Consider the following 9,286-nt stretch of genomic DNA (forward strand, 5'->3'; position numbering starts at 1 on the left):
GTATCATTTGTTCAAATTTTCCAGTTGAACTTCACTTAATGTATCACTAAGGTCTTGTACTGAGTAGATGATGCTACAGGCTCAAAAAAGAAATCACGTGAAAGAGAAAGACTGTGGTGGATGTGACTTATTTTTCATAACACACAACTTAATAATGGAGAATCAAATGATAATCCTATCTGACATAGTCCATAAAGAAAGTCAAAAGTGTGTCTGATGTGTTAAATTTCAGGAACACTCAAAACCTAAAATGAAATATTGCAGAATGAAACATTAAAAATGATTAAAACTGACAAGCTCAAAAGTTTTTTTGCCTATTTCCATTGCTTGCTGTGGAAGGCTTCAAGCTCTCGATTTGAACTTCAGATGGGAGACTTTTCCTGCCGCTGAGCAGAGATGTTCCTCCAGAGACTGTAGGATAGGACATGATATTTCTAGTAAAATCCTTGTAATTGAGTTGACATGCTTTTAAGGCACCCTGAATAATACAGCACGCACACAAACTCCCATCTCACAGAAGAGCAGCTGCAGATCAATTAATCAGAAGCATTTAAATCTTTATGCGACTCACAGCTGCTCAGAACCAGAACTTGAGTCTAAAATTTCTGCTAGGATCCGTATTTTTTAGCTGAAAGTAACGAAAATTTGCTTAACCTTTTCGGTTCTTTGATAGTTCTTGTTAAAGATTACTTTCCTGAAATGTCATTTGGGTGGTTTATGTGAAATCCACAACAAAAACTTATCTACTAGGTTTAATGTCCATTTTTGTTTTAATTCAACTTTTTTAAGCATTCAACTCATTGAAAAAATAAAATGAAAAAAAAGAGAAAGGAGGCATAAATGACTCAGCTGTATATTTTTTCTTTTTTTAATAAATTCATTAGGACTAAGGGAAGACAATCGGAGAAGAAAATGCTCCAAGGAAATGGTGAACTTGTGTTATAATCACTTTCTAAAATCACATGTAATTTAAAAAGCTTTTTATTCTTTATTGCTGCTAAAGTTGTAAAGTTTTGTTGCGTTCTTCTTGAGGAGAAGCATCAAGTATGAGCTTGAACCTACAGGAAGTGAAGGGAGCACAGAAGGCGGGATGCATCTACAATCCCTGGATCGATGCTTGCTAAGCGCTCCCTTCTGCTGCCATCTGGGAGAAGATTTTAGGACAAACTCACCAAAATGCAAGATGATACGTCCATTAGCTTAAAATGTGGTCATGACAAACATGATGAAGCAAAACAGCATGCGTATAACATAAATGAGTATGTTTGAGGAAACAAGTGCTAATTCAAATATACTTTTTATGCTGGAGATGTTATAGCAAGGGTGCTAGCTTTAACAATGTTTTCTCTACAGCATTTGATGACTTACAGTTGTTTTCTTAAATTGTTGTAATATTTAGAAAAATGAAGCAGCCTTTATAAGTTAATAAAACATTTTAGGATTTTGCTTTCAGAAACACTTAGCTGAAGCAAGACTGACTTGCTATCTGGTGAGTAAAGTGCTTTAGCTAATGTCAAGATCAGTGGATGGATCAGAGGATTGTTGTGACGACGTGCTGAAGGTATTAATTATAACTCTACCTTTTTTCACAAATTTGATGACGTCATTTTATTTAGAGATATCAGAATACAGGGGTTTTGTTCCTCAAACTACTGATTATTGTGAACGTGTCTATTCTGTGTCATTTTCTCCAAAAGATTTTCTGTTAGTGGGGTATTCAGTGAGGCCTTTTTTTAATTTCACATTGAGTGTAGGAACAATTAACTAGGAAAGATGGTTTTGTTGAAGTCATAGCTCCATCTTGTATGTTTGCATACAACACTGTAAAGAAATTGCACCCTTATTTGGAAGGTTGTTCCTTGGGATTTGGGATTTGGTAACCGGGTCGATACATTTCCTTTGTCATATGTTGCATTCCACCATCCTTAGACAGCGAGGCTGAATACAAATTCCTGCCACACGTTTCTATCGAACAGTTTTGCAAATCCTCCGTTTCCTTCTTCTTCAGAACTGTGTGCTGCTTTTTGTCGGTCTGTTGCGGCTATCTGCAGCCTGTTAGTAAAAAGTTTGGGGCACTTATGGGTTTTTTTTTTGTGCTCTGCATTTTTCAGTACACCGCACATGACCTCAGTCCTCTGCAGAAACTGACGCCCTGCTTCATTTCAGTCAGTCAGTCACTCTGCTGCTGTCAGCAGGATTTAAAATGTGGTGCTCTATCACAGACGGATGCCTTTACTGACTAATTCATTTTTCAGAAAATAAATGATTACAACTGATAAATTAAATATGGTTTTTATGAAGAACTCTTGGGAAACGTATTATTTCTTCAGTCCTGCAACTGTTTTTTTGTTGTTTTGGTGGCTTGAAAGCAATTTTATGCCAGCTAATGATTTGCATTATTTTTCTCGCTTTAGCAAACAAAAAGCTGCCCCAGGATAACAAACTACACTGACTCTCACATCAAGTTTATGCCTCCAAATAAAATCAAGATGACACTTATTCATATTTGTACATGAAAATTAGTTATGTGAGTGAATAGCTGACCGATACAATCATACAGCTATCCAATTGTGAAAAAGCCTTGTAATATAGGCTGCAGGCAGCTGGATACTCTTTGCTGAGCACAGAGAATGAAGAGAATATGAGCATAAGAGAATAACATTTATGATTTATTAATCGATGAAAGAAACCCTGCTGATTTATGTATGACTTCTTTAAATATAGCTCATGTAAACTGGAAGAGTAAAGTGGATGTTCCAACCTAGATTCGTGTAGGGTCTACAAACTTAAGATCAAACATAATCCACACCATTTGAGCCTGTGTATGCAAACATGCGCCACTTAGAAACTAAATATCAGACTGCGAATCAAATGCCAACTTTGACAGATACTGAATGTATTGATCACAATTTAGTGACAAGAAACACAAACCTGATCAAGAGCTTGGCCAGTAAGTGTAATATCCAAATAATATGAGAACAGTTTCCTCCAGCTAATTACTCACCTCATCGAGTTTTAAGTCTTGTCTCTGTTAATCTTTTATGACTCACAGAAGCCCAAGGACTTCGTTTTAAAGGGACAGTTATGGAGTAGATTTAAACATCTTACCTAAGAACAGAAAGCACTCAACGACAAATACAAATACTATGATGATTATAAATGACCAAAGACACAAAGCAAGATCCTCAGGTTCTGAAAGCCATAGCCTTTTTTCAGAAACCTGAAAAAAGGCTTTGGCAATATTGTAAGAAAGTGACCCAATAGATGTGCTCTGTGTTTAAGATTAAAAACTTTTGACATTAATACGTGGCAAGATTATGTCTTTGTGGGGTTTTTTTTTACAAGCTAATCCAAAACTGTATGTCTCTTCAAATTTAGAAGTAAAAAAAAATGCATGAACTGGGGTTAAATCCTGAAATTTTGACCCAAACTAATGACTATTTGGTTTGGGAAAAGAACCTGTGACATATTTTAAATTCAGTTTCAGCATCATCTGTTTTTTTTTGTTTGTTTTCATTGATTTCAGAGTTGAATTTTTTGGCCAACTGGAGATTATCCTATTTATGCTTTTATTATACAGTTCTTCTCTTGACTTTTTTAGTAACAACCCCTGTGGGAAATCTCTGGCTTCTCTGCTTGTTGCTGAACAGGTGGAAGCCGAATACAGAAGCTTTCTCAACTCTTGCTCTAATAGTGGAAAATTACCCTCCAGAGAACTGTAGTGAATCTACCATCAGACAATGCCATAATAAACTAAGTGTTGATTTAAAGCTCAATAAACCTAAAGTAGAGGGCTTCAGGGAGTGACAATTTTCTGAAAAGGATGATTTTCAATGACCCAGAGGAAAGTTAGCCCTCCATCTCAAGGTGACTGTACTGAAAACTGAAAACCCCTACAGACAGTAATCAACAATGTTTCCAATAATGTTTCATTTATTTACATGACTCTTGCCAGACTTGGCCTTGTCATGCTTACTTCCCACCAGTGTGCTGATATAAAATGACTCAATAAGAACACATGAATGAGGATCCTTTAAAGGTAGAAAAGTATTTTCTGATCAATGCTGTTTTTCAGCTGCAAAGGAAAATGCTTTAGAATAAAGTAAAAAGCAAACTGAAGGTTTCCTCCCATACCCGTGGGTCCCATCATCAGACTTACAGCCAGCCTTCGTCAAACTCAGTCATCCTTGGATTCAAAGTGACCTTCCCCAGAGTCTCAATCCACCAAGATACAAACCATTCTGTTTGATGCTCGCCAAGCCATATGCCTGCTGTCATTAGCTGCCAGCTTGTCGTTATTGTTTGTGTGAATCCAGCTTTACTTGTTGTTTATTCTGTTTTCCAGTGATTTATAATCACTTCAGAGAAACTCATGATGTGTTTCTACTCGGGTGTCATCATAACGGTCCCTGGGAAATTTCCTGGACTGCTCCTGCTGCAAAGAGTTTACCTGGAAGTCCTTCACCAAAACTCTTCTGAGCATTGATATACTTATCCTGACCTGAGATCCACAGTAACCACTGGAGTAACAACACTGGACAAATCACAAACAACTTAACTATAACCACTGCCAAACAATCATATTTAACTAACCTCAGTCTTAACTGAATGTCCTTTTGCCTTCCTCGCCTCTCCTCTGGAGGTTAGTGTTTGACCTAACCTCCAACTGAACTGCGATTATTCTTTTTCCAATAGTTGCCAATGAATACTTTTATTATCCATTTCAAAAGTTATTCTTTGTTTCTTGCATCACTCAAGTGCACAAATCTTGAATACTTGACAGAAAAAAAAGGCACTGAATGTAGTCTGACTCTCAAACTGCCAGACTTGAGCTATGAGTTGAAAGTTAACGACTCTTTTTGATTTACGGTGACATTTTTGATTTTCTGAAATCTACAAGCATAAACAGTTTAACGTGTTGTTAAGATAAAATGTGAAATTGTGGCACTGAGGAAGCTTGACATAAAGAAAGCTTGAACAGTCCATGCTTCAAACTTGCTTTGTCTTGAGATATGGACCAAATATTGATTTTGGTGTAAAAATGTTTTATAATAGCAGTTATATTGTTGGCACCTGTGGAAATAAGCATTGAGCATCGGAGGTAGTCAGTACATGTTGTAAAAAGAGTCTTGGATGATAGATGAAATATGAAGAAAGAGTGCATTTACCAAAAAAAAACTTAGAAATCCCTGTTTCAATAGTTTAACATTTTCAACAGCTCTTCCCTGGTTTGAACAAAACATCCATCAGTCAAGGAGTGCCTCAAGGCTCCGTCCTAAGACCACTATGCTTCAGTAATAATGATACCTTACTTGGTCAAATTATTTCACACAATATTTTTCTTTAATTACACCCATTTACTCACTTATCTTATCAAGTGTCTGAGAGATACTGAGTCCTGGTTATGTGCTAATCAGCTCAAATTAATAATTTTTTTATTTAATGAAGAATCCTTCCTTCCATTATCATCTCCAGAGGTTTCCCAGTCATAGCCCAGTAATGGAACCAGCCTTCTTTATCAGGTTGTTCAGCCTGTTTAGGTCCCAGACTTCCTGATGCTGCTGCCGTCACTGATGACAGCAAAAAAGGTGGAATTGTTTGTTCCATGTATAGAGACGAAAGCTAAAGGGGACAGGGCCTTTCAGTCGGTGGCCCCAAGACTGTGGAAGATTTTGCCCCTGCCACTTAGTGTTGCTGACTCTGTGGAGGTTTATAAAAAGCAGCTGAAGACATTTTATTTTCCCAGGCTTTTATGTGATGATTTTATTGCGTTTCTAATGCTTGCTTCTTTGTATAATTTAAGGTTGATTTTTTCGTACAGCGCTTTTGTGATTTTATGTCTGTGAAAAACGCTCTATAAATAAACTTTGCTAACTAGATGACACAGACTTAGAGAAGATATGCAGCATATTGAAGGACCTAAGCTTCCTCTACAAGTAGAGTCTCCTCTGTCCTTTCTTTTAGATAGCTTCATTGTTGCATCTCCAGTCCAGTCTGTTTTCCAGATGAACATCAAGCTATTTATAGTCTTCTACCACTTTCATGTCTTCTCCCAAACAGTGTTTCACCTAACCATGTTTCTTTTGAAATCTACAATCATCTCCAACAGCAACAACAATAACAATAACTTGCATGGCCAGTGCTGATCCAACGTCGTTTAGCCTTACATCACATCCAGAAACCTTATGTCTTCTGACATCAGCCTGCCTCTCCGTCCTTCACACCAGACTGATAAATGTTAGTAAAAGAGCTTTCAGAGTCACAAACAGGTTTCTTTGATATGCTCTTCATGTCCACATCTGCAACACTCCATTCCTGGACATATTTTTAACGAATATACATATCCAGTTGTTTTTATTTTATTTTTATTTTAACCCTGATCTTTGTGAATTAAGAATCTGTGAAAGTTTTAGGAATTTTCACACATCTTCAAATCTTCTAAAATAGTAATCTTGGTCCTGTAACATTTGATACACAATGAACCAAAACGTATTTTATAAATTAGGGTGTAAGCCCCCTTTCCCTCACTCTCTCTACTAAAGTCAGAAATATCTCACAAGGCAGCACAGACAAAATGGCAGCAACACCTCCTCTATCCCCTGAAGTTTATTTAAAGAATACTGCAGCATAGACATTACTCGGCCAAGATGTTAAACACTCTCCAGATACACAAGCACATCTCTGCACCCCATATTGTACCAGCTCATCATCTGCACTGTTTGCCTGGTGCCAAACTAATACATCTGCAAATGAAAGCACGGGAGCCAAATTTCAAATTAAGTGACCTCCAGCAGACCTGGGATATCTGCTGCTTCCAGGCACCAGGAGCTTTAAGGAAATCTGGATTTAGGGGGCTGCCAGAGAAACCATCTGTGTGCTGGGACTGCTTAAGCTCCATCAGATGTGCTGTCACCCTTAACTCTGCTTCTCCATCTGCACTTCAATGTTTGAAAACTGACTAAGAGCAAACAGTAAATTCCCTTTGCTTTTGGTATTCTCTTAGTATTCATCAATGCTGAACTGTCTAGTTGTTAAAGTCACATGGATGTAAAGTCAATACTGAGAGTTTCTGATGTTAGAGTCAAGATGGGAGTTTCTCACAACAGAGATATGTATTCCATCAAGTTTAGATTTGGTCATGGTAAAAAGAAAGTCTGCCCTCTTTTATTGGACAGAATTCAACTGTGGTGATAGAGAAGCCAGTCCACTGAGTTTACTCTTCTCAGAGTCACTTGTTGCTGCTCAGAGATCCAGGGAAATCTGCAGTCTGTGGTGCCCTACATTGTTTCTTAGCATACTAATATGCTAGATGGGAATTTGTGGATTTGTTTATTAATTATTGATTAAGAAGCATTTCTGTTGCAAAAATCTGGCTTCAAATCCTCTCTGATTACTCTTAAGCATGGAGATTATTAGTTAAGCAAATTTGGTAGACTGAGCACTAAGACATCCCAAACTGTGACAGAGATGGTTCATTCCTTGATTTCTTCTCACATAAAGTATTTAATTATGTTTTTACTTGCCTCTGTAAAATTTCTCTGCAGCTGTTCAACTTTTGACCAGATCCTCCAACTGCTTCCATGTTCCAGCATTACTGATGACTCTTCACCGGCTCCCTGTTCAATACAAATTACGGTTTAAGGTTGTTGGGTTTTTTTTGGACTTTTGCACCTTTGAAGAACCTTTATAAATTCCTGAGTCTCTCTGGCTGTATGCCACCACGACCCTGAGGCTGACTGATTCGTGGGCTGTTATCTATCCCTAAGTCAAGGCTGAATACTAAAACAATAAACTGAACTCAGTCTTTTCCATCTACTTCATGTGGACTCAATGGTGCTGCTAAAAAAGCAGTTGAAGACTGTTTTTCTTGTAATATTTTGCTATGAAGCACCAAATGATTTATAAGTGTTATCTAAACTACATTTTCATTCTTATCCTACAGTTTTAGATAGGTTTTCTGCTGCTAATTTAATTTTACACAAACATTTCCACTTCAGCATCATGTTTGTTTGATGAATAAGTGTTTTTTGAAATTCTGATTCCAAATCAGAATCATATTTATTGGCCAAGCTGTGTGCACAAACAAGGAATTTGACTAAATTAGACTAAAGATGAATAGGTATATGGATCAGATTCTCGTGTCCACTGCTAAATATGGTGAAAGACCTATGATGTTGTGGGGCTGATCACTGAAGCAGCATCAATGAGGACTAGAGAAATTGTTCAGAGAACAAGATCTCTCAAAATCCTCCTATAAACAGTTCAGAGGACATGTTATGCTCTTATGTCTTCCAGGTGAAGTTTCAGCACAGGCTAGCTTGTTTCAGTGTGAAAATGAAGATATGAACAATGGTTTAAGTCTATAAGAGTGTAAACAATTGAGCAACAAGATATAGAAATATTGGTAACTTTCCACTTTTTAAACTGGCTCCTAACCCTTCTCCTTTTAACTCTAACCTCAAAAGTTGGTAACCCTGGTAGAACACCTGTGCTTCTGCTTATTTCAAGCATTTTGGTCATGATTGATGGTTGTTGAGGAGCCTAATGGCATCAGAACAGTATCAGACACATGATCTGTAAATTAATTACAGAAAAAAAACATACACTAAATTAGCTAAGAGCATAGGAACCAACATGAGAACAATATTGGGAGGCAGTAAACTAATTCTTCTTCTTTGTAACCTCATGCATTAAAGAAACCAGAAAGCTTAAAGGGGTGAAGGGATATTATGTAAAATCGACTATTTTGAGCTATACATCATGTTGTAATGTTATTCATTGATCAAGAACATACCTGAAATGTTACCTTGATTCTTTCGTGCATGTAAACTGCAGGACATTGACCCTGAAGGCCTTGATTTGAGAACCCATGATCTAGTTTGAAGAATAAGCAGCTCTTGAGGATTGGACTTGGGCACCCTGCAGTACAATACACTGAATAAGTAAGTATACTTACTTATTCAGTGTATTGTACTGAATACAATACAGTACAACTGTACTGCAAGAGAAGCAGAGCTTTAAAAAATTAGAAAATGCAAAAGTAATTTCAAATATAAGACCCAAAATACAGAATTTAGACAAAAGTAACCGGAGAATCTGTACATTTTGTCTTCTTTTGAGCTCAAAGATACTTGCCTTTGATTTAAAGAATAATCTTTTCCGACCGTCAAAGATGTATTTCCAGCTATTGATTTCTGAACCTCCCTGTTGGGAGGTTTCCGCCATACAAAACATCTGATTGGGCAAGTTTCAGTGGTGCCACCCTGTCCCCCAGTGGTCATATATT

Source organism: Xiphophorus hellerii, chromosome 2, assembly GCF_003331165.1.
Source record: "Xiphophorus hellerii strain 12219 chromosome 2, Xiphophorus_hellerii-4.1, whole genome shotgun sequence".
In the NCBI taxonomy this organism is placed as follows: domain Eukaryota; kingdom Metazoa; phylum Chordata; class Actinopteri; order Cyprinodontiformes; family Poeciliidae; genus Xiphophorus; species Xiphophorus hellerii.